Genomic DNA, 27,190 nt, shown 5'->3' on the forward strand with positions numbered 1-27,190 from the left:
ACCGAAAGTGAACCCTAATGTGAACTACAGACTCTGGGGGACAATGACGTGTCAATGTGGTTCACTGATTATAACATACATCCCACTCTGGTGGGGGATGTTGATAATGGAAGAGGCTGTGCGTGTGGTCGTGGGAGGCGGGAGGTATATGGGACATCTCTCCTCCTCCTGCTTAATTTTGCTGTGAACCTAAAACTGCTCTAAAGAATTGTCTATTGGAAAAAGAAAAAGAAATCTCTGGGGTGATATGGAGAGATTTCTAGTAAGCTTGGTTTAGAGGGTGGTACCAGCAGGAAGAGGGAGCTCCCTGAGCTCTGGGACACAGAGGTACAATACCGGGGAAAAGGCAGCAGAGAGGGAACCCGCTTCTGCTTCCCAGGTCCTGTGCTTCCACAGGGACAATCTGCGACTAGAGAGTCATGCTGGTCCCCCGCGTCCTCCTCCCCATGGCTTTTCTGACAGTGAGTCTATGAGAGGGACCTCTCTGTAAAGCCACCCTCCTTGTAGCCTGCTCTTCGTCACATGAAAAGGGACCTGTCTTTGGGGGAGAGACGTGCAGGTGCCCATCGACTGGGGATGAAGAAATACCAAGTCTAATGTGTCCGCGCGTCTAAGCCACATCCTCTAGTGAGGTTTTTGGTTTTTGCAGGAGAATCAGGTAAGATCGAATTAGTCATAATCCCGTTTCGTAATATACTATTTCTGATTCATGCGTCCCTCTTTGTTTGTTGTAATAACACATAGGTATTATTGCCACTTGCCTGTTACCCAAGAACTAGACTGTTCCCAGTAGCTTATACTGACCTATGAGCTCCTCTCCATTGCATCCTCCTGATGCCCCTCACTCCTACCAGAAGCAACCCTAACCTGAATTTTGTGCTTGGCATTTCCTTGATTTTTATTACAAATATGGGTAACAATATACTCCTCAGTTTTGTTTGATTCTGGATTTTACAAAAAGGATATCATACTGTATGTAGTCCTGCGTGACCTGCTTTTCCGTATTTTTACTAAAATTTATCCATGTTGAACATACTTTGGTTTATCCATTTGCTCTGATACATGATATACCATCCTATGGATATACCACGTTTTGTTTATCCATTCATCCATTGATGGATACTTGGGTTATTACCACCTTTTGGCTATTGTGAACAGTGCTGCTATGAACATGTATCCATTGCCTTGTCTTTTGACGAACCTGTTTTAAGTCAGGTTTATTGAAGTATAATTTACATTCACCCTTTTTAGGAATAACATTCTATATATCCTGAAGACACATGAAGTCATACCATAAGCAAGACAGAGCATTTTTATCCAAAAACTTGTCAGTCCTCTTTGTGGTCAGCGTTGTCCCTGGAAAACCCTGGCAATCAGTATCTGTTCTCTGTCCCCAGAGATATGCCTTTTCCAAAATGTCATAAAAAGTTATCATAGCTATTTGAGAAGGGCTTCTTTCCTTTGTCATAATGCATTTGAGACTAACCCATATTGTTGCCTATATTAGCAATTCTTGTCTTTTACTAAAAGGACAGTACTATTCCATTATATGGATGTGTCCATATTTGATTTATCCATTGGTTACACTGTTTTCTTACTTGAGGGACATCTGGGTTGTTTCCAGCGTGGGGCAATTAAAAATAAAGCCACTATCAACAGTCACATAAAGGGGCACCTGGGTGGCTTAGTCATTAAGCATTCAACTCTTGATTTCCGCTCGGGTCATGATCTCAGGGTTGTGAGATGGAGCCCAAGTCAGGCTCCACACTGGGCATGGAGCCTGCTTCAGATTCTCTCTCTCCCTCTCCCTCTGCCCCTCCCCACACTCCCCCTCTGAAAAACAAACAGTCATATAAAGGGTTTTGTGTGAACATAAGTTGGTGAGGTTTTTTTTAAGACTTTAAGAGCAGTTTTAGGGTCACAGCAAAATTGAGCAGAAAATACAGAAATTTCCCATATAATATACCTCCTGCCCCCACACACGCACAGCCTCCCCCATGAACAACATGCCCCACCACAGTGGTACATTTGTTAAAATGGATAAACCCACATTGACACATCATCATCACCCAAAGCCCATAGTTTACAATAGGTGAACCTAAGTTGTTTTTTTTTTATCTCACGTAGGTACATACTTAGGGGTGGAATTCTTACATTCTATGGTAAGTGTACACTGAACTTTATAAAACTGCTGAATTGTTTTCCAAAGTGGCATCCTTATCAGCACTTGGGGTTTTGTTTAGTTTTTTGCTACTCTAATAGGTTTGCATGGTATCTCACCGTGGTTTTAGCCTGCACCTACCCAATGATGAATGATATCAAGCATCTTATGTTTGTTATCTATATGTCTTCTTTGGGGAAGCAACTGTTCAAATCCTTTGCACATTTTTCTAATTGGGCTATTTCTTTTCTTGTTACTGAGTTTGAGAGTTTTAGATTCTAGTCGCAACTTCTTTATCAGGTAAGTGATTTGCAGATATTGTCTCCCAGTCTGGGGCTTATCTTCTCATCTCCTAAGCATTCTTATTTTAAACAACTTTATCAGGTATAATTCACATAGCATCCAATTTACTCATTAACAGTATACAATTCAGTGTGTTTCAGTATATTACAGGGTTGTGAAGACATCACCACAATCTCAGGGCATTTTTGTCCTTTGTACAAGAAACCCCATAGTCATTAGTGGTAAATCCCATTTTCCCTTCCTTCCTCCAAACCTAGCAACCACTAATCTATATAAATTGGCCTATTTATACTTAGCAGAAAGGGAATTAGTCAATATGTGACCATTTGTGACTGGCTTCTTTCATTGCACATAATGCTTTCAAGGGTTTTCCATGGTGTGACACTTGTGAGTACTTTGTTCCTTCTCATTGCCAAAGAATATTTCACCGTATGTGTCTATCACTGTGTCATCAGTGGATAGACATTATTAGCATTTTCCTTTGAAGAGCAGAAGTTTTTAATTTTGATGAGGTCCAATGTATTAATTTTTTTCTTTGATGGATCACACTTTGGGTGTCGTATCTAAGAAATATTTGCATAGGGCGCCTGGGTGGCTCAGATGGTTGAGCGTCTGCCTTCGGCTCAGGTCATGATCCCAGGGTCCTGGATCGAGTCCCGCATCGGGCTCCCTGCTAGGTGGGGAGCCTGCTTCTCCCTCTGCCTCTGCCTCTCTCTCTCTCTCTCTCTGACTCTCATGAATAAATAAATAAAACATTTAAAAAAAAAAAAAGAAAGAAATATTTGCATAACCACAAGGACAAAAAAATGTTCTTAGTTTTCTTCTTCAAGTTTTACAGATTGAGGCTTTATATTTATGCCCCTGATCCATTTTTTTAAATATATTTTTATTGTGGTAAAAATACATGTAACATAAAATTTGCCATTTTAACCATTTTAAGTGTACAATTTAGGAGCATCAATTACATTCCCCATGTTATACATCCATCATTACTATCCCCAAAACTTTTTCATGACCTCAAACAGAACCTCTGAACCCATTAAGTAATAACTCCCCATTTCTCCCTCCTCCGGGCCCTGGTAACCTAATTTTTGTCTCTAAGAATTTGCCTCTTCTAGATAGATGGATATTACATATTTTATATACTTTTTATATATTTGTATATTACATGTTATATATGTTATATACTTATAAATATAAAAGTATATAATATACATATATATTTTAGATATATAAATACATATTTTAGATATATATTATATACCATTTAGATATATAAGTTTATATTATAAATATCTTTATAATATAAATATAAAAAATATATAATATATAATATACACATATAGATTTTTTAGAGAGAGAGAGCATGCACAAGGGGGGGTGGAGGGAGGCAGAAGGAGAGGGAAAGAATCTCGAGCAGGCTCCACGCTCAGCATGGAGCCTGACACAGGGCTCGATCTCCTGACCCTGAGACCATGACTTGAGCCAAAACCAAGAGTCGGACACTTAACCTACTGAGCCGCCCAGGCACCCCTAAATATTTCGTATTAAGTGGAATCATACAATATTTGTCCTTTTATGTCTTGTTTCCTTCCCTTAGCATGATGTTTTCAAGGTTTATCTGTACTGCAACATGTATCAAAGCTCCTTTTATAGCGGAATGATATCCCATTGCACATATATACTACATTTTGTTTATTCATTTATCTGTTGTTGGACCCTTGAGCTGTCTGTACTTTTTGGCTACTGTCAATGCTGCAATGAGCATTGGTGTACAAGTATCTGAGTCCCTGTTAGCAATTCTTTCGGAACTGTGGGAGCCTGGTCTGCGCCTGTTTCCTCTAAAGTAAAGTGGGTATAACCTTACCTGACTGACTGCTCCCAGGGTTGTTGTAGAATTAAATGAAAAAACAGGTGGGAAAAAACTTTCAAACCTGAAACGAACTCAACACATTTACAGCTCGTTAGTACTGCTGATACCATGATTACTTAACGTTCACCGTGATAACCAGCAGCAAGATTTCATGCACAGTTCCATACACAGGGAAGATGAAAAATCAAGCTCTTCACGGTGCTCTCGGGTTTCCTGCTTTGGCAAGGGTGTGGAAACACAGTGACAGCCAGTTGCTCAAGTGCAACCACTCTGTTTTACTTCATTCACTACTGCAAAAAAAATGTCAACCAGTGAAGGCTCTTGAGCCATAAGCCCCAAGGAGTTGACAAATAAGCTAGTCATTTTGAGCCCAAACTGCCCTCCTCTTTCCTCATCCCTCGATTAAATATACCCCACTATTTGAATTCACTTCCTTACAGGAAAAGAGAAAGAAGTTGCAATTCAGTTTTGCTAAATGGAAGAAGTCAATGTTTCTTTGAAATTTTTTACTGTAATTCATAGTAAAATATACAATTTACATAACAAACCAGTACAAACACACACACACACACACACACCAATTTTCATAAAGCAACCCCTAACTTATTACATATAATATGCTTTCATATTTTCAATGCCATTCTATCCTGTACGGTTATAGTCTATTTTATTTTTTATTTATGGTCACAACCTACTAAATTGGTTTGCACCTTGGAAAACATGGGGAAGTAACAAAGGGAAAGGGCGTATCCGCCTCGCTCACGATCCTGAAGAAAGGCATGAGCTTCTCCCCTGCATCTCTATGTGGATTAGATACGCTACAGGATAACTGAGAGGCAAGGGTGAGGTCTCCTGATTCCGCCCCTCCTCTGAAGCAATGCCTGCCTTTCTTCCTCTCTTCTATCCTTCAGAAAATATGTATTGAGTGTCTACCATTTTCCAGGCATGGTGCTAAGTGCTGGAAATACAAAGATGAGTGAGACTGTGAACAACTCTCCAGAGGGGACAAACACACACCCCCCCTCTTGGCTGATCAAAGGCTTAATGGTTAAGCCCAAAGCGTCAATAGAAGAAACCCAAGGAATGTGAGGCCTCTTCCCCATCCCGATGTTCCTTCCATGTGAAAGGGGTCCCACAACACCACCCTCTGGGCCCCCTTCCTCCCTCTCACACACTCCACCCCAAGAGAGATGGAGGACTGGTGATTTGGGAATCACACCAGATGGTCTGATTGGTGATTTAGGAAGGCAAACCTGGCGTGTGTGACCCTGAATTGTCCTCTAACCTTTCTCCTCAAATCAAACTGCCTTCACAGGTGCATCCCTTACTCCATCCTCCATGCTGGAAGTTTTACAAAGGATCTGCCCAGCACTGCCTGGGACTGGGTGCGGAAATGGACAGGTCTTCCTCTGCAGTTTAGTGTTATGAGGCCCACACAGAAAGTCACAATCTCTGGGACACCTGGGTGGCTCAGTCGGTTAAGCGTCCGACTCTTGCTTTTGGCTCAGGTTGTGATCTCATGGGTCATGATCTCATAGGTCGTGAGAACGAGCCCCACCTTGGGCTCTGCACTCAACGGGGAGTCTGCGTGAAGATTCTCTCCCTCTGCCCTGACCCCACTTGGGCACATGCACGTGTTCTCTCTCTAAAATAAATATATAAATCTTAAAAAAAAAAAAAAAAGTCGCAATCTCCGACAAGAGCTCCTTCATACTGTGAAAGTTCATCTCCATCCGCCTGACACCCCATCTTTCATTTTCGCTGTTCCAGGATTTAGGCAAGAAGAGAGGTACTATTCAGAAGGCCTCCTTGCACACCCCAACATCTCCCAGGAGTGAATCCCAGCCCTTCCCAATGCACATCGCCATCCTGGCTTCTCTGCCTCTTTCTCCCCCCTCTCCCCCTCTCAGCAGTGTTGTGCTTCACAAGCCCAACCACGGGAACCAAGTTGGCAGAGGCAGCCATCACCAATGGGGGGCAGATCGGGAAGGAGATCCTCCAAAAAAGACACAAGTGTCTTTAGTGAGCAGAGGAGAGACCGTGCCCCTCACATCCAGAGAGCGGATTCCAGCCCTCATCACGTTCTGCAAGGCCAGATGCAATCACAGGACCTCCTACTTAAAGCCTTCCCAGTGCCTCCTAACCAAACCTCTTCCCACGACTAAGATAGCTAGTCCTCTCTTCTCCTTTAAGGCCATCCTAAGTGTCCCCTCTCTGTGATACTGTCTTCTACTCCCCTGGGCAAAGGGAAATACTCTCTAGAAACATACTTAAACTGGTTTCCACCACAATGGTTGTAATTCAGGCATGGCTTCGATTTTTGAAATTCAACAAAATTGGCTGAAATTCCATTCCCGCCTCCACCCCAGGCTCTCTGGAGTTCTATAGGGGATGCGCAGTACTGGTTTCTCCGGCCCCCTTTGATTCAGTCCTGCTTCGCCTGACGTGTTCAAAAAATAGGGGCACTGTCCTCCCCGCCCTGCACAAAAATGACCCAGATGGGACTCTCCCAGTCACACACACAGGCCTTTACATAGTGAGTAGATTTGACTAAAGGTTTGTAGGAGTTACGTTATAGAACCCAGATGATTTAAAATTAAATATTGGGCATCCTGTTCTAAGAATTCTATCAATTCACTTTCCACCTTCCCACCTATTACTTGGCTCTCTCTTTTGCCCTCCGTGATGTCCAGTGCAGGTTGTAATTCTAATAATGTCCACTTCATTGCCATGGTCTATTGTCATGTTGTGTCATAATCGCTTATTTTTAAAGACTGTTCTCTAGAGATGGTGAGCATTTGGGAGCAACTTGAGGGCAGGCTCTGTACAGGTCTTACTATGCTCCTTGTGGCGGGTAATTTTTTATATTAATTTTTTAGATCCTCCTTGTCATTCCCTTTCCCTTTCCTCTATTTCCTCTATTTCTATTCTTCTTTGCTTCTGGGAGGGCAGAGATGGCTGGCCATCCCCCAGTAGTCAGTATCCTCTAATTCTTGTAGTATCTGAACCTTCAAAGTTTAGCTGTGCACATAGGCATCCAGAGTAAAGACATTTGCCAAACTCCCTTGTGATTACATGTGGCCATGTGACCAAATTCGGTGCATGAATATATGAGCAGAAGTGATGTCTCCGGGCAACCTGGGTGGCTCAGTCGGTTAAGTGTCTGCCTTTGGCTCGGGTCATGGTCCCAGGGTCCTGGGATTGAGCCCCAAGTCGGGCTCCCAGCTCAGTGGGGAGCCTGCTTCTCCCTCTCCCCACTGTGTGCTCTCTCTCTCTCTAATAAATAAAATCTTTTTAAAAAAATCAGGCGTACTTTACCAAAAAAAAAAGTAATGTCTCCACCTTCCAGTTCTTGCCCTTCCTTAAAAGGAAAGGGGCACTCCTCTCCCCTCCCCTTTTTCCCCTTCCTGCTGGCCAGATGTGGACCTAGGGACATAATGGGGAGCTCTCTGGGATCACAAAGATAAGAACAACATCCCAAGGGGTGAGAGAACAGAAAGTCAGAAGTGTGAATCCCCAGCCCCATGTCAGCTATGAAGCTCATGTTCAAACTGGTGCATGACATAAAAATTAACTTCCATCTGGTTTAAACCACTGTATTTTGGGTTCCTTTGTTACACCAACCAAACATATATCCTAACTGTATTAGTTTGCTAGGGCTGCCATTACAAAATGTTACCGAGTAGCTTAAAGAACAGAAATTTCTTTTCTCACAATTTTTTTAAGTAGGCTCCACACCTAGGGTGGAGCCCAACACGAGGCTTGAATTCCCAACATTAAGATCAAGACCTGAGCTGAGATCAAGAGACAGATGCTTAAACTGACTGAGCCATCCAGGCGCCCCTATTTTCTCACAGTTCTGCAGGCTGGAAGTCCAAGGTCAAACAAGGTTGGTTTCTTCAAAGGCCACTCTCCTTGCCTTGGAGATGGCCATATTCTTTTGGTGTTTCCACATGGTCTTCTGTTTGTGCACATCTAGGTCCAAATCTCTTGTGAGCATACCAGTCATACTGGATCAGGACCTACCCTGAAGACTTCATTTTAACTTAATTACCTCTTTAAAGCCATTCTGAGACACTAAAGGGTTAAGACTTCCACAGACGAATTTTGAGGGGACACCACCCAGCCCATAATACTAATACATGTTTCTTCCTGCCTTCTGTTTTCCCCTGAGTGAATACGCTAGGTGTCCTTGTGGGAGAGGAGAAATGCTTGGAAGCACAGAGAGAGTCTTCTGAACTACAAAGAGGTTCCCCTGAGCTAGGGAGGCAAACGGGAGGAACCACACCCTGCTCCCTAGCAGCTCCCAGCAGATGGCCAGGCCTGGGATTCCTGGATGCTGAGCCTGAGTCCCAGAGACCCAGCAGAGCAGGCCTGAGGAGACTCAGCAGCATGGAGAACAGACTGTCAGCTGCCAACAGGCACAGCCTCCCGGGGCCACGGCTCCATGTCTGACCTGGGCCTAGCGTTACCTTGGCTCAGGAGACTCCAAGATGACAAAGATGCATTTCCCACCAACCCAGCAGAATTGGAGCCTGAAAAATAAACACATCATTTCTTGCATATCTGAGTTAATTAACTAAAATCAGTGCATCTGGCAGCGCCTGGGTGGCTCAGTCGGTTAGGCGTCTGCCTTCAGCTCAGGTCATGATCTCTGGGTCCTGGGATCAAGTCCCGCATCGGGCTCTGTGTTCAGTGGGGAGTTTGCTTCTCCCTCTGCCTCTGCCCCTCCTCCTGTTCTCTCTCTCTCTCTCCCCCTCTCTCAAATAAATAAAATCTTTAAAAAGAAAAAATCAGTGCATCTGTATCCCCTGGCACCTAGCAGAGTATCTGATATGGAATAGCATGCTTGAGAGGTCAAAGGAAGAAAGGAAAATGGGAAGGAAAGAAGATACACAGGGAAAAGCCCAGACCAGCACCTCCTCCCATTGCTAGCTTCTCCATCTTCCCAAGGCCATGTGCTGCTTCCCTCTTCTGCGCTCCACCTGGCATTCATCTTATCACATGTACTGCTTTCCTTTGTGTGGCTGTGCTCTGGACTTCAAATCCCCACGGAGGATGACCAGCTGGAGGTGAAGTTTTCACTGCCCCCATCCTGCACCCCACCACACCGCAGGCAGGGACTCAACTGGTGGGGGGTTTTTTAAGTGAGTGGAATGGGGATTGGGTCGAGTCGCTCAGAGTGGAGGCAGGTGGAGTCACTTGGGGCAAGCCTTCTGCAGAAGAGAAGCTGGGCTGGCTCCAGGGGGAGGAGGAGAGTGTGGCTGGGAGCAGAGGAGCAGAGCAGTGGGGGCAGGAGGGCGGGCCGCACCCCCAGCCCTCTCGAGAGCTGGCTCCGGGCTCACAGTGCTGTCCTCTTCCTGATCATGATTTATTCAACTGCAGCTGTGTCTGAAAATAGCCTAGGCAGGTGGCTTATTCTCAGAGGACACAGCGTGTGGGCGGCCCTGGAGTGTAGCCTCGACATATAAACCCAGGCTACACTGGATGCTTTCACTGAGGTGGGCAGATCAGACCTTAGCCCATTTCACAAAGGATGATACAGGGCCAGAGGGATGACAGACCTTGCCCAGGTTTACACAGGACCAAGAGTTGCTGGAGGAGGAAAGGGACTGCCCTAGAGGAAAGAAAGCATTTGTCTTCTGGTCTGAGGGGGACATATGGGTTGCAGTGGCCTGAGCTCCGCCACCACCACCCCGACCCAGCTTCCCGAGGGCATATGCCAAGTGTTGGGAAAAGAGGTCCAGCCCAACTGGAAGGAAGCACCTGGATGGAACAGAAGAAAGTCATACAGGAACCAAACCTCTGTTCCCTCATCACCTCTGGCATGCTCCCGAGCCAGGAAGCAAACCTAGACCAGCTGGGCTTCCGTGTCCCCATCTCTCAAAGCAGGGCCCAACAGCCACAACTCAGCTGTGTGTCTGCTTCTCATTACCCTTCACATGGCAGAGAGGGCAGAGAGAAGCAAGCTCTCCTGCCTCTTCATAGAAGGGCACTGAAAAGGGAGGGCTCCCCCCTTATGACCTAACCACCTCCTAACACCATCACAACTGGGCATTAAGTTTCAACATACCAGAATTGAGGACACAAATATTCAGTGTATAACCCTCTACCCCTGGCCCCCCAAATGCATGCCCTTTTCACATGCAAAATGCATTCATTTCATCCCAGCAACCCCCAAACTCATTCATTCCAGTGTCAGCTCTTTGGAGGAGTCCATGGTCTCATCTGTCGCCTCCATCAGATGTGGGTCAGACTGGAGCTAAGTTCCCTCCTAAGGCAGACCGCTCTCCAGCTGTGACCCTGTGAACCCAAGCAAGTGACATGCTTCCCAAATACAATGGTGGGGGGGGGGGGGCACCAGACAGACATTCCCTTTCCAAAAGGGAGGAACAGGGAAGAAGGAAGGGATGACAGGTCTCAAGCAAGTCCAAAACCCACAGGACAAACGCCATGAGATCTGAAGCCTGGAAAGCAATCCTCTTTGGCTAGATGTTCTGCCTTCCAGGCCACTGCAGGGGCGGGGGCGGGGAATGGAGTGTCACCCCCACGGTTTGGTGAGGTGCCACCTATGCCGAGGCCCTCTGCCAAGCGGGGATCACACCCCCAGAGCTCTGCCAGACGGCTCCCTGCCCTGTTGGAAGCTAGAGAGTAGCCCTGATGACTCTTAACTCTCCTTCAGGATCCTTTTTCCCGGATGACAGTGTTTCTGCTACTACTATCTCATCTCAGTTCCTGTTTTCTGTTGAGGTAGCTAATTAAATGCCTGGTTCACAATCACACTACTCTCCTTAGGTCAGTCCTCAGTGTTCTCTTCCGAACACACTTTCTCTTTTTTCACAGTACAGACAGAATTTTTCAAATCTTTGTTTTGGTTCCTATTTGCTTAACAATTTCGGGCCCACCTTCAATTCATTTCTTCAATTCATTTCTCTGCTCTTGCACTTTACCGTAAGCAGTCAGGAGGAACGAAGCCACTCCTTTGTTAAGAAATCTCAGTTAAATACCCGATTTCATTGCAATTTCATTGCACCCAAGTCCTACCTTCTAGAAAACACTAGAACACTTTATAACGAGGACGGCCTTTTCTCCACTGTCATATAACATGTCCCTCTTTCCTATCTGAGGCCTCATCAGAATGGCCTTTACCATTCATTTTTCTACCAACAATCTGTGCTTGATTGTTTATGTATTCTCTAAAAAGACGGACATTTTTGGGGTGCCTGGGTGGCTCAGTTGGTTAAGTGTCTGACTCTTGATTTGGGCTCAGGTCATGATCTCAGGATCCTGGGATTGAGCCTCACATCGGGCTCCTCGCTCAGTGCAGTCTGCTTAAGATTCTCTCCCTCTTCCCCACCCTCTCCCTCTGCTCCTCCTGCCCCGCCCCCCGCTTGCTCTCTCTCTCCCTCTCTCAAATAAATCCTTTTTTAAAAGATTTATTTATTTGAGAGAGAGAGCGAGTGAGCACAAGCAGGGGGGAAGAGCAGAGGGAAAGGGGAAGCAGACTCCCTGCTGAGCAGGAAACCCAACACGGGGCTCGATCTCAGGACCCCGAGACCATGACCTGAGCCAAAGGCACATACATGCTTAACCGACTGAGCCACCCAGGTGCCCCTCAAATAAATAAATAAATCTTAAAAAAAAAAAAAAAGATGGATGTTTTCTCTTAGTGCTCTCCTCTTTTCTTCCAGAGCTCTCTACAGACCCTCTCCTCAGAGCCCCGTGGCAACAATACGGGGCTCTTCCAGCATATGTACTTCAAAACCCCTCCAGTTGCAAAGCCACTTGCACATTTTCAGGTCTTTGTTATAATGGCACCCACTTTTGGAAGAGCCATCTGCTTCCCTGAGCTCACCAACAAAAGCTAATCTCTTCCAGAAACAACAGCGCAGACGCACCTAGAAATTTTGTTTAATCTTGGGCTACCAGAGCATCCTGGAGCCCAGTCAAATTGATACATGAAATTAACCATCACATACTCCATGCCATGCTGATCCTTTAAATAAAAGAACAGTCTGGTTGGAGAAAAAGAAGCATAAATCATAGATAAGTGACTACACTAGACTTCTAATGGCATTGCATCTGCCAGACAGACACATTGTTCTAGAAGTGCAATGGTGAAGGGCTTTGGGGGTGACAATTCTGCCTGGAACTGAATGCACCGAGGAAGGCTCACCATGGGCAAGACATTTGAGCTGAGCCCAAGGACTTGTAGGCAGAGACGGAGGAGAAAGACAAGCCCTGTAGGAGAGGGAGTGATGAAGGCACCAAGCAAGGAAGAAGGTGGCAGGCAAGAGGAGCCGTGGGGCCGGGAACACAGCCTACCCTGCTGGGAGGAGGGAGTGGGCTGGAAGAGGAGGCCAGAAAGGTGCTTGAGCCTAACTGTGGAGGGCCCAGCACATGAAGGAATTTGGATTTTCACCCAGAAGGCTAGGGGGTTCTCAACATTTTTTTAACGTAAGAATCCTTTTTTTTTTTTTAACGGACTTCATTTTTTAGAGCAGTTTTAGGTTCAAAGTTGAGAAGACACAGAGATTTCCATATACTCCCTGCCCCCAACTACACACTCACAGCCTCCCTTATTATCAAATTCCCACACCAGAGTAGCACATTCGTTACGATGGATGAACCCACGTCGGCCCGTCATTATCACCTAAAGTCCATAGCTTACATTAGGTTTCATTCTTGTGTACATTCTATGGGTTTTGACAGATGTACAATGACATGTACCTACTACTATAATATCAAACAATAGTTTCACCCTAAAATCCTCTGTGCTCCACCTACTCATCAGCCCCTGGAAACCGCCGATCCTTTTATTGTCTCCATAGTTTTGCCTTTTCGGGAATGTCATACAGTTGGGATTATGCACTATGTTGCCTTTTTAGATTGGCTTCTTTCACTTAGTAATATGCCTGTAAGGTTCCTCCATGTCTTTTCTTGGCTTGATAATCAACTCCTTTAATCACTAATATTCCATTATCCTCTTTTAATGTCAAACTATTCTGAAGATCCCACTGACATAAAAACCATATCTTTAGAATCCACAGATACAAAAACTATGATGAATCCAACAAGGCTTTGTTTGTATTATTAGCTATATTGGCCTCAAATAAATTATTCACGTCTCATATTTTTCATGCTAAATAAAGATCAAAATGACAGTGGTTAGGGAGTGTTTGTATGGATTCACAGATCCCAGGGGTTCGTGGCATAAAGTTGGGGATGCTGTAGGTATTGGATAACTATCTAAAGATCTTTGGTAGGGCACAGGACTAGTGAGATTTGCATTTTCACAAGATCATTCTAGCTAGTTGCATTGTAGGATGGACTCCAGGACTCTCCTCCTGAGACAAGTCTCCAAACAAGATCGTGGCTACATATGGTAAGCACAGTTGCACCAACTTCACAGAGAATCCATTAAAAATTCTCATCCATGCATTCAACCAAAAATCTTACTTCAGTTATGCTTCCAAACAAAAGCTTGCTTTAGAAAGCAACACCGAGAAGTCTAGAATCCAAATTTGGTTTCAGGATCAAAGAGCTAGACGCCTACTTCAGAGAAGACCAGATTCTGCAGAGGCCTCAGAACCAAGCCAAGGCCATGAAAAGATCATCCTGAAGAGAAGATTCAAGGTAGAGAAGCAAGCTGGTGTCATACCAGCCACACCTTCTCTCAACTCCTAGTAACATACCCTCATCAAGCCATTTAAGAACAACCCTTAACTCTAGAATTCATTTCAGAGGATGACTTGCTCAAGAAACTGGGATTCCAGAACAGAGAGTCCAAATTTGGTTTCAAAACTGAAGATCTAGTTACCCTGTCCAGATTAAAAAAAACAACCTGATGAGGTCTTAGAACAAAAATAAGACCAGGAACCTGATCTCTGAGATGAGAGGGTTCAAAGTACAGAAGCTACACAAAATAGCACCAACCTTACCAATGGCTTCTGATTTCTCTGGAGCCAGAAGTAGGAGGCAAGTTCAGTGTATCTGATATTGTCACTCTTGGCCCCACATCTCTCTCTCTTCTTGGGTCTTCACCCTTCCGATGGACTACAAGCTAAACCTTCTGGAGACCCTAAGCAGGACTCTGGGAACCACAGACATGCAGAAGCACTGCAAGAGACACCTTTCAGCACTGTCGACCTCGCCTCACTCTTGACATGGACAGAGCTCAAGAACAGTGCAAACAAAATTCATACACACCATTTTCCAGTGATCACAGTAATCACTGATTCAGGCAAAAATCATCGGTGGATATTAAAACCTTTAAGTGAATGTTTGATGAGTAACAAGATATACATTGCCCCAAAGATGATTTATGAATTACAAAAAAAAAAATCCTGATAATTCTGCAATAGAGAAACCTGGCAGTCTCCACATTAACCTAGTGATCAAAATTTATTTCACCAGTAATAGTACAAACTGACATGAACTGCTTCCTGATGTGATAGGCTGAGACTGGCACCACATCACTATACAGGCTGCATCGAGTTATGTGGAAACACCAGAAAAATGGAGTTAACCTCCTACAAAGTAACAGCCCTGAACTCTTTAAAAAATAAATTGAATAATAATAATGTGGCTGGAGAGAAGATAAGCCAAGGAAAGAACTACAAAGTTCAGTCTAATGAAGTGTTTTCTTCGTATGTAGTGTGTGCCACCTTTTCTGTGGAGGCATAGGGGAAGATATATAATCCGAGACCTCTTTATGCGTAAAATTTCTCTCCATAAGTGCTCAGTATACTGGTAACACTGGGTGTCTCTGGGGAAGGGAGGTGGAGAACTGGACTGGGAGACAGCCTGGCTTTTCACTTTAATCTTGCCCTCCTATTTGAATGCTTTAAATCATTTCAATGTGTTATTTATTCCAAGGGTTTTTTTTAAAGATTTTATTTATTTATTTGAGAGAGAGAGAAAGAGCACAAGTGGGGGAGAGAGGCAGAGAGAGAAGCAGACTCCCCACTGAGCAGGGAGCTCCATGCAGGTCTCGATTCCAGGACCCCAAGATCACGACCTGAGCTGAAGACAGATGCTTAATCAGGTGCCCTGAGCCAGCCAGGAGCCCCTCAAAGAGTTTTTTTAAACTCAACCTAAAAAGGTAACTCTCAAACGTAATATCAAGTAGAAAAAAACAAACACATTATGAGTACATGTTATATGGTTCCATTTACATAAATTGTAAAACTAGTCAAAATAAATATAAGGAGGGCTAGGAGACTCACATTTCTTGATTTCAACACTTACACAAAGCTACAGTAATAAATACAGTGTGGTGGTGGCATAAAGACAGACAGACAGGCCTATGGAATAGAGTTGAGAGTCCAGAAATAAACCCATACATCTGTGGCCAATTAATTTTCAACAGAGATGCCAAGACTAGTCAATGGGGAAAAATATTCAACATATGGTCTGAGGCAACTAGAGAGCCACATGCAAAAGAACAAGGTTGGATCCCTACACCATACTATATGCAAAAATTAATTCAAAATGGATCAACCTAAATATAATCTAACTATAAAACTTTTATAAGATACCATAAGGTTAAATCTTCATGAACCCTGGATTTGGCAATGGATTCTTAGATATAATACCAAAAGCACACATACCCTAAGAAAAATTAGGTAAATCGGAATTCATCAAAATTAAAAACCTTCATGCATTAAATGATGTCATCCAAAAAGTAAAAAGATAACCTATAGAATGGTAGAAAGTACTTGCAAACCATACATCTTTAAAAGGTCTAACACCCAGAACAAATAAAGAACTCAATAGACAACAAGACAAACAACCCAATTTTAAAATAAGCAGGGGATGTGAATAGACGGTTCTCCAAAGAAGATCTACAAATGGCCAATAAGCATATAAAAAGATGCTCAACATAACTAGTCATTAGGAAAATGCAAATCAAAAGCACAATGAGATACCCATAGGATGGCTATAATTTAAACAACAACAACAACAACAACCACAAAAACTAGAATGTAAGTGTTAGCTGGGACATGGAGAAACTGGAAACCTTGTACGTTCCAGGTGGGAATGGAAAGTGGTGCAGCCTCAGGAAAACAGTTCGGCAGTTCCTTAAAAAGTTAAACATAAAGCTATCATATTATTTTGCAATTCTACCCCGAGGAATAAACCCAAAAGAGTTGAAAACAGGTATTCAAATACTTCTACGGTAATGTTCATAGCAGCGGGATCCACAAAAGTCAAAAGATAGAAACAACTCAGATGCCTATCAACAGATGATTGGATAAGCAAAATGTGGTGTATCCATACAATGGAACATTATTCACCTATAATAAGGAGTAAAGGGCCAACACTGGCTACCACATGGATAAGCCCTGACAACATTACACTTAAGTGAAAGAAGCCAGACACAGAAGGTCACATGTTGCCGTATGATTCCATTTCTTTCAAGTGTCCTGAATAGGTAAATCCCGAGAGACAGAGTAAATTGGTGTTAGCCACAGGCTGGGGAAGGGAGAACAGGAAACGACTGTTTAATGGGTACAGCTTCCCTTTGGGGAGATGAAAATGTTCTAGAATTTGATAGAGGTGGTCATTCACACAGCACCATGAGTATATAAAACGCCACTGAATTGTACACTTTAAAATAGTTGATTTTATGTTGTATGAATTTCAGCTCAATTTAAAAAAAAAAGAAAATGAAAAAAAAAGACGTCAGGCTAGGGGTTAGCTTCACCTTGAGGTGGGGGTAGTGCCTGGAAGGAGCACAAGGGCAGCTTCCGGGGGGCTAGGTTCTGGTTGCACTTGTGCGTGACCTTGTGAGAATCCAGCCACCTATATCCTGATGACGTGTGCTGTGACCTCCGTGCATTTTATAAAAGTAGCAGGAAGCTTTGTTTTGTACTCTTTAAAAAGGGAAATTCTTCTCGCCACATTTAAGATGGTGACGGCAACTTTTATCTGGTGACAGGGCCAAGGTGAGGTTGATGCAAGTAAGGTGAACCGTGCAAATGCAGGGTCAGATCCTGCCTTTGTTTCAAAGACTGGTATTTTATTCATCATGGCATTTTTGCATTTCTTATGTTTTTGGAAATACTGCCATTAAAATAGCATTTTCTTGGCTACTGAGGTTTTTTTTTTTGGCATCCTGTTGCACTTCTCATTACGAGTGCCTCACTCACCTCACCTCAGTCCTGTCCGGCCCTAATTTCAAGCTGGCACCATTGGTGAATCACAAGGGCGACCTGCCCTCATCTGCCTCGCACTGGCTCCAACCCAGAATGCTCACACAAATACGGGGGGTGCACCGCCTCAGGTGGCACGGACAAGACCCCCACCCTTCTCCCTGACACTCCACCAAGCCTCCTGACCCCTCAACTTCTGGGACCCTGAGAGGGTTCATTACTTAGCAGGCAGGGACCCATGGCCCCACACTGTCTGCTAAGAAGCTGGATACAAGGTAGTAGCCAGAGTCCGTCATGGGGAAATCCCAGGAGGACCCTCGTAAGTGAGCATGCCCCATTCCCATAATGGTTAGCCACATTCACTTCCGGAAGTGCTGCTTGGTCCTTTGTTTTCTGAGGGGGCAAATGTAAGCACAGTTGTCTTGAATGCGCATTTCAGGAGATAAGACAAGAGGATGTGGCATTACTTTTCCAGTACTCTTTCTTTCTCTTGTACTCCCGGGGATTCACTTATGAAATCAGACCCTCCCATCTTGAAGAAAAATGTTTCCCTTGACATCCAAGGGAAAGTGACATAGTCTTAACATTTTTCTTCTAGCATGGAGGACATTAGGAGAAGGAAGGGAAAAATGAAGGGGGGGAAATCAGAGGGAGAGATGAACCATGAGAGACTATGGACTCTGAGAAACAACTGAGGGTTTTAGGGGGGAGGGGATGGGTTAGACCGGTGATGGGTATTAAGGAGGGCACGTACAGCATGGAGAACTGGGTATTATACGAAAACAATGAATCGTGGATCACCACATCAAAAACTAATGATGTTTGTATGGTGACTAACATAATAAAAGAAAATTTTTTTAAAAAAGGAAAAAATAAATAAATATTTATGAAGCAGTATATTTTTTAAATGTGGCAAAGTAGAAATTTCTCCAAAGAATGTGGTGATTTTTAGCATTTAATAATTCAGTGTATCCTATCAAGTTAGTAAAAGTACACTGTATAGGGGCACCCGGGTCAGTCGTTAAGCGTCTGCCTTCGGCTCAGGTCATGATCTCAGGGTCCTGGGATCGAGCCCCGCATTGGGCTCCCTGCTCCGCGGGAAGCCTGCTTCTCCCTCTCCCACTCCCCCTGCTTGTGTTCCCTCTCTTGCTGTCTCTCTCTCTCTGTCAAATAAATAAATAAAAATCTTTAAAAAAAAAGTACACTGTATAAAAAGAAAATAAAGTTTTAAAAACCATATTATAACAGAAAACCTATAAAATTGATATCTACATTATGCAGCCATCAGAAAAAAAAACGAAATCTTGCCATTTGCAATGATGTGGATGGAACTGGAGGGTGTTATGCTGAGCGAAATAAGTCAATCAGAGAAAGACAAGTATCCTATGATCTCACTGATGAGGAATTCTTAATCTCAGGAAACAAACTGAGAGTTGCTGGAGTGGTGGGGGGTAGGAGGGATGGGTTGGCTGGGTGATAGAATTAGGGAGGGTATGTGCTATGGTGAGTGCTGTGAATTGTGCAAGACTGTTAAATCATAGATCTGTACCTCTGAAATAAATAATACATTATATGTTTAAAAAAAAAGAAGAAGAAGAAGAAGATAGTAGGAAGGGAAAAATGAAGAGGGGGGGAATCAGAGGGGGAGACGAACCATGAGAGACTATGGACTCTGAGAAACAAACTGAGGGTTCTAGAGGGGAGGGGGGTCAGGGGATGGGTTAGCCTGGTGATGGGTATTAAAGAGGGCTCATACTGAATGGAGCACTGGGTGTTATACACAAACAATGAACCATGGAACACTACATCAAAAACTAATGATGTAATGTATGGTGACTAACATAACATAATAAAATAAAACTTAAAAAATAAATAAATATAAATAAAAGATTTCACATGCAAATCAAAAAAATTGATATCTACATCTATATGAACATTCACGTGGTATATATGCTTTATCTTAAAATGGGACCAAATTCTGGAACAATGCAGTCCAACAGAAATTTCTGCAATGATGGAAATGTTTTCTGTTTTCGCCAACCAACATGGTAGCCATGAGCCACAACGGGCTCTCGAGAACTTGAAATGCAGCTAGCCTACCTGAGGAACTGAATTTCAAATTCTATTTAATTTTAATTAGTTTAACTTTAAACTTATTTAAATAACCACATGCTCCTGTACTATATAAAACAGCACAAATTAATATAGCATTTTGAAAACATTCGATTCACTCAACATTGATTGGCAAGGTCTTTCCAATTCAATAAATGCTCTTCTCAAACACTAGTACCTATGTACATGATAACACAAGTAGGTCACAAAGTATAATGTAAAACTAGACTCCAATAACAGTAGCACCAAAACTACAGAATAAATTTTAAAGACCATACATGACCCAAATTAAAAAACTGAGAATATCTCACGAAGATATTTTCCAAAAAGAAGGTTAGAAACAGTGGCCTAAAACATTGAAACCCAGGAAGCCAGAAGAACAAAATAAAGCAAGGCACTAATAATTCGGAAACTGGCCAGAGATCATTTGGGCGGGGCATGAGGCTAGCTCTCCTTTTAAGAGGAGAGTCAGGGAGACATTTCTGGGGAGACCAAATTTTCCACCAAATCTACAACTGAAAGTGAATGAAGCATGTGAAGAGACAGGTTTATCAGTTGCTGACATTTGGGGCCAGAGAATTCTTTGCTGTGGGGAGGCTCCAGCCACTGCAGGATGTTCAGCAGTGTCTCGGCCTCTCTACCCACTAGATGCCCGCAGCCCCTCCCCTTGCCCCAGTTGTGACAACCACACTTGGTGGAGTGTCAGGGAGAAGGGCAGGGGTCTTGAGGGGAGAGGAAGGAGAGGAAATAACCCCAGGAGAGAACCACATGTCTATACAAAGAGTAAATTCAAGTGCCATGAGGTGGGACAAGGTGGAAATATCCCAGAACCAAAAGAGAGCCTGTCAAGAATGATGCTGGTGAGAACCGTGATGCTAGGTAAGCCAGAGACATGTAGGGCCTCCGCGCAATCCCTTATAGGAATCTGGGGTTTATTCTAAGAGAAAGGAGAAAACATGGAGCCACTGAAGGGTTTTAAAGAGGTGCAGGATGTGACTTGCTCCATGTTTAAAAAGGGCACTGATTTGGAGAATGTTCTGCAAGGGACACAAGGGGGATCATTCTGCAGAATAGTGTTGAACAGTCAGCCTCTTACCCATTGATGCGCTTCTCTGTGCCTCCGTTTCCTCATTTATAAAATGGAGATAATAGTACACATACCCTGTCAGAAACACAAGAAGTAACAAGAGTTGGTGAGGATGTGGAGAAAAAAGAAACCTCATGCACTGTTGGTGGAAATGCAAATTGGTGCAGCCACTATGGAAAACAGTATAGAGGTTCCTCAAAAAAATTAAAAATAGAAGGGCACCTGGGTGGTTCAGATGGATAAGTGTCTGCCTTCGGCTCAGGTCATGATCCCAGAGTCCTGGGATCAAGCCCCACATCGGGCTCCCTGCTCAGCGGGGAGTCTGCTTCTCCCTTTGCCCCTCACCCTGCTCTGTCTCTCTCTCACACTCTCTCTCTCAAATAACTAAATACAATCTTTTTTTAAAAATTAAAAATAGATCTACCCTATGATCCACTAATTCCACTACTGGGTATTTACCCAAAGAAAAGGAAAACACTGATTCAAAAAAGATATATGTACTCCTATGTTTATTGCAGCATTATTTACAATACTCAAGATATGGAAGCAACCCAAGTATCCATCCATAGATAAATGGATAAAGAGGTGGTATATATACAGAATAGAATATTACTGAGCCATAAAAAAGAATCAAATCTTGCCATTTGCAACAACATGGATAGAGCTAGAGGGTATAATGTTGAGCGATATAAGTCAGAGAAAGACAAATACCATATGATTTCCAAATGTGGAACTTAAGAAACAAAACAAACAAACAAATGAAGAAAAAAGACACAATTGAAAAAAGACTTTTAAATACAGAGAACAAACTGGTGGTCGCCAGAGGGGAGGTGGATGGGGGGGATGGGTGAAATGATAAAGGGGATTAAGAACACACTTATCCCAATGAACACTGAGAAACGTAGAGAATTGCTGAATCACTACATTGTACACCTAAAACTAATATAACACAGTATGTTAATTATATTGGAATGAAATAAGTAAATAAATAAATAATTTTTTTGAAAGCAAGTAAAATAATAATAGTAGTAGTAGTAGTAGTCCACATACCCTGAGGGTGATTTTGAGTATTAAAAGCAACTAGGATTTATAATACACTTAGAATGGTGCCTGGCACATAGCAAGTGCTTTATAAGCCCTTTACTCTTATTATGACTGCATTCATCCCGGTGAAAGGTGACTGTAAGCTTTGAGTGATGGTAGTGAAATTATTTCTATGGAAGGGCTGCAGCTGCAGCGTGAGGTGGAGTTAAAAGGCTTAACTGAAGATGCAAATTCTTGGAGAGAAGTGGGCAAAAAAGAGCTCTATGGGAGGTAGATGGGCCAGGTGGGTGGGCAGGGAGGGAAATGAAGTAATTGCAGACAACTTCAAGGTTTCGGGCTTAGGCAATTATGTAGATGGGGGTCCCCTTTATGCAGTGGACAAGACAAGACATAATAAATTTGAGACAGTCGTGTGGACATATTAATAGTTAATCAAGGGGCACTTGGGTGGCGCAGTCAGCTAAGCATCTGACTCTTGGTTTTGGCTCAGGTCATGATCTTAGGGTTGTGAGAGCAGGCCCCATGTCAGGCTCCATGCTTAGCACAGAGTCTGCCTGGGTTTCTCTCTCCCTCCCCCTCTGCCCCTCCCCCTCCACTCTCTCTAAAATAAATAAATCTTTAAAAAAAATAATAGCTGATCAATGGATCAAAGCTCAGGAAAGAGTCTGGCCTGATAATATAAGCCTGTACATCATTTGCAAAGAGAGAAAACACTGAATAATTTAATTTGAATTAAACATTTAGTAATAATATTTAAACTACTGCTTATAATAATACAGTTTATAACACCTAAACAGCCATCAATAGGGGACTGGTTAAATATACTGTAATATGATCATAAATGGAATATCATAGAACTGATTTTTTAAAAAGTCAACATTATATATCCTGATACAGAATGACCCACAAGAGACATTGTTCAGTAAAAAAGAAATGTAAGGCAGGCGCCTGGGTGGCTCAGTCAGTTAAGCGTCTGCCTTCAGCTCAGGTCATGATCTCAGGGTCCTGGGATTGAGCATCGGGCTCCCTGCTCAGCAGGGAGTCTGCTTCTCCCTCTGCCCCTCCCTCTAGTTCATGCACTCGCTTTCTCTCTTTCTCTCACAAAAATAAATAAATAAAATCTTAAAAAAAATGTAAGGCACACAACAAAATGTATCACAGTCTAAGTTTGTCTGCTTACCTCCCCACCAAGAACAGATTTACTAATATTATATACATGGATAGTTCTAGAAGGATAACACAATTGCTAACAACCGTAGCAATGGCTAGAGGACACAAGTTGGTGAAGATTTAGTTTTTACTCCATGTTGTTTAGTATCATTGTATTTAAAAACACATGCACGTTATTACAAAATTTTTAAAGTATATACATTAAAAAAAAAAAAACACGGTTTGGGGAAAAAATTGTTCTGGTAGCAGGGGTGCCCGGGTGGCTCAGTCAGTTAAGTGTATGCCTTCAGCTCAGGTCATGATCTTGGGGTCCTGAGATCAAGCCCCACGTTGGGCTCCCTGCTCAACGGAGAGCCTGCTTCTCCCTCTACTTCTGCCTGCAGCTTCCCCCTCTTGTGCTCTCTCTCTATTTATCTAGTGAATAAATAAAATCTTTTTTTTAATTGCTCTGGTAGCAATGGGGAGTAAGAGACTGGAGGCAGGAAACCAGCTTGCAGGCTACTGCAATAGTCCAAGCAAGAGAAAATGAGTATTAGGGCTGGCACTGTGTCAGTCAGGATGAAGAGGAAGAGCTGGTCCCCATAAGCACTTTGCAGGTAGAATTCAAGTTTGGATGAGTGACTGGATATGGGGGTGAAAGCAGGAAAGGATGATGCCCAGGACTTGGGCTGAGAAAGATTTCACCCCCACCCCCAGGTCCACCCATTCCTCCAATAGCTCCTAGAAGGCTGAATGGATGAGATCTGCCTGATTCCCACCCAGAGAAGCTGAAATACATGCTTTCCTACATCCACTGACATTCTCTGCCTTTCCTTCCTGCCCATGAGCAGCAGAAATGCCTCTAACATAAAGAACATGTTTCAGATTTTTTTCCTTTTCTCCATCTAAGTGTTGAATTTCTCTTCACTTTGGAATAGCCTGACCCAGAGTAGCTACAGGATGCTGCATTTACATGCAGCTCTCTTGGCTGAAGCCAGCTGGCAAGGAGTGTTGGGTAATTGTCAGCCTCTTCAGACAGAGTTAGGGATATTATGAGCTTGTAAATCAGGAGACCGCAGCTTGCTTACAAAGCAGCTTTGCCCAAGAAGATGGGTCCTGACTTTGGAAAGTCGAGATAGAGGTGGCCTCAGATAGCTGTGGGATCTCTGCCTCCCCTTTCTTTTTCCAAAAGCAGATTAAAAAAAAAAAATGCTAACTCTGCTCACATTCCACAAGGATGAGTCTTGTTTATCCCTAGGCACAGATGTACCTGCCAAAAAACTGCTAATTCATTTTCCCTTTCGTGGAGAGACTGAGTCAGGACTCAGAGGGGCTATTCTCACCTCTCTCAGGCAGCCCTTTCTGGTCCTCCCCTGACTTGGTGCAGACTGAGAAGAACTGAACTTGGCCAAGACAAAACCCTGAGCTTGAGACCAAAAGCCCAAGCAGCCCCACCAGCCCATGCTCTTGAGCATCTCTGCCAGGGGCTGCTGCACGAAAGGCAGGAGTCAGCAAGATCTTCCCAGCAGGCAGGCCCTGGCCTTCAGGGGAGACTCTAGCCCTATTCTTTAGAGACTAGCAACCCACCTCTCCACCTCCAACCACCCTTGAGAGAAGAGTGAGCCACCAGCAGTTACACCACTCTCACTTACAAGGTTCCTCTCCTTTACATCTTGAATCTCTTCTCACTTGCTCCTAACCCATAACTGTATTAATCAGGTCTTTTATGTTCTGTATTCTGATGCTTCCACATCTGGGGTGACTACCCACCGCAGGGCTAACTGATTCCTGGAGATTAATACACCATTCACCTACAAGTGCACCTTTCAACTGCAAACCAGCCAATCTAATTTAATCCACCCAATTTACCAATCCAGCTTAGCTAGCCAATCTGATTTGACAGTGCCCACATCCTCAACCATCTCCTTTATCAGGCTCTCACACTCCAGGCCACTAGCCACCCTCCGTAATCATTGCAAGGCCAGGTACCAGCCAATGAGAGTCACCCCTGTGCCCCCAGAACCCACTGAAATTATCCAAACTAGCCAATCCTAAACCTGCTTATCTTGTCTCACCCATTCTTTCCTACAGAAGCTCCCTCTCCCTCCTGTGCCTCCTGACCAAGCCCAGTACTTCCCAGGGAAGCCCCCTATGGATCATGTGTCCCTCTTCTTAGGATCTGTGAATATAACAAACTACCTTTTCAATGGCAGTCATCTCCTGATTTGTTGGTCTTGCCATACCTAAATAATAATAAAACCTATATTTTTGAACAATGACCTCAGACTTCAGCTCTGACCTGCTTCTGGAATTGTCCTCACCAGGTGACCTCCTTGTTACTAATTCTAAAAAACGATCTAGTCTTTACTTGACACCCTAAGCACTCCTTCACTGAAACATGTCCATTTTCGTGGTATACCCCTCTCCTGGCTCTCCTAGCCTTCTGGTACTCCTTCTCACACTCCTGTGCTGCTTGCTATTCCTTAAATATCAGTGCTCCTCCAGATCTTGTCTTAGGTTCTGTTTTCTTTTAGGCCTACAGTACTCCCTGGGTGCTCATTATCACCTATTTGCCAACACCTGCCAGATATCTACCCTCCACTCAGACCTCACTCCTCAGCCCCAACCTGGACCTCTCCACAAGTAGGTCCCACAGGTACCTCAAGATTAACATGGCCAACAATAAATTCATGATCTTTTGCCCCAAAGCTGCCTTGTCTCTTCTCATCCTTCAGAGAAGCTACACCAAAAACCTGGGAGTTCTTGCAATCCTCACCAAACACATCCAGGAAGTGACTATGTGTTATGAATTCTCCACATGGGTGTCTCTCACCTATCTCCTCCATCTCCTCTGCTCCTGCCTGTTTCAAGCCCTCAGCCCCCTCAAATGAGCTCCTATGCTCCCAGTTGCTCTACACCCATTTCTGTGCACCCTTCCAATCCCACACTGTTGCCCTGGTCTCCACTCATCTCTCCAAAATGCAAGTCTCATCACACTTCTCCCCTGCTTTAAAGCTTTCCATGGTTCCCTACTGCTTACTGGATAGAATCTTTAGCCTTATAAATCCAGTTTCTTGTGATCTGGCTCCTTCTCCCTCCCGAACCATATCTCAGGTATTACCCCCTCCTCCCACTCCAAGCTTGAGCCACACTGAACTTCAGAATATGCAATTCCCCAGAAACACTTCCTTCCTTCATGCTTTTGCTTCTGAAAGTCCCTCTGTTGAGAGTGCCTTTCTTCTTTCCAGAAAAACAACCACTGCTTTCTCCCAAACTCTCCTTGGAATTCCCTCCTTTTTTGCCTCATAGACAGCACCTACAACACTTGATTGCTCTTATTTATTTTTATGTTCATTCAAAATATTTATTGAATAATTAAAATGTCAAAAATTAAATAAAAAGAATCTTAAAAGCAGCAATAGAAAAGCAACTAGTTACATACAAAGGAAACCCCATAAAGTTATCGGCTGATTTTTCAGCAGAAACTATGCAGGCCAGAAGAGAGTGGCAACATATATTCAAAGTGATGAAAGGAAGAAAACCTACAACCAAGAATATTCTACCTGGCAAGGTTATCATTCAGAATTGAAGGAGAGAAAGTTTCCCATACAAACAAAAATTTTAAAAGTTCACCCCACTAAGCCACCCTTAAAAGAAATGTTAAAGGGTCTTCTTTAAGGAGAGAAAAAAAAAAAGGCCATAACTAAAAGAATTATGAAAAGAAAAAATTTCACTGATATAAAGCTAGTACAGAGGTTAAAAGACAAAAGTACTAAAACCAAATATATCTACAATAATTAAAGGATATACAAAATAAAAAGATGTAAAATATGTCATATACATTGATACACAGAGTAAAAATGTAGTGCTTTGAGAATGTGTTTGAACTTAAGTCACTATCAACTTAAAATAGATTGCTATATACATACGGTATTATATATGAATCTCATGGTAACCAAAAACCAAAAACCTATAATAGATACACAAAAAAATAAAGAGAAAGAAATCTAAGCATAACACTAAAGAAATTCATCAAGTAAGAAGGGAAGAGAGCAAGAGAGGGAAGAGGTACAGAGAACAAAAAAGCAAAAGACAATTAATAAAATGGCAATAAGTATATACCTATCAATAATTATTTTTTTTTAAGATTTTTTTTAAATTTACTCATTTGAGACACAGAGATACAGAGAGAGAGCATGAGCAGGGGGAGCAGCAGAGGGAGAGGGAGAAGCAGACTCCCTGCTGAGCAAGGAGCCCGATGCGGGACTCGATCCCAGGACCCTGGGATCATGACCTGAGCCGAA

The 27,190-nt window shown here is 43.3% G+C and overlaps 1 long non-coding RNA gene across 2 annotated transcripts in view; it reads right to left on the minus strand.

Annotated features, from left to right (window-relative positions):
* LOC123857729 (uncharacterized) overlaps window positions 1-27,190 on the minus strand; it is a 259,889-nt gene that overhangs the window by 183,176 nt on the left and 49,523 nt on the right. For both annotated transcript variants that reach the window (XR_010407092.1, XR_006793954.3), the window contains exon 4: window positions 20,703-20,768. This is a non-coding gene — a long non-coding RNA (uncharacterized LOC123857729). The remainder of the gene's footprint in view (window positions 1-20,702; window positions 20,769-27,190) is intronic.

The sequence above is a fragment of the Mirounga angustirostris genome, unplaced genomic scaffold (assembly GCF_029215605.1).
Source record: "Mirounga angustirostris isolate CCGP_5_RB_7025 unplaced genomic scaffold, mMirAng1.0.hap1 SCAF_13, whole genome shotgun sequence".
Classification (NCBI taxonomy): Eukaryota; Metazoa; Chordata; class Mammalia; order Carnivora; family Phocidae; genus Mirounga; species Mirounga angustirostris.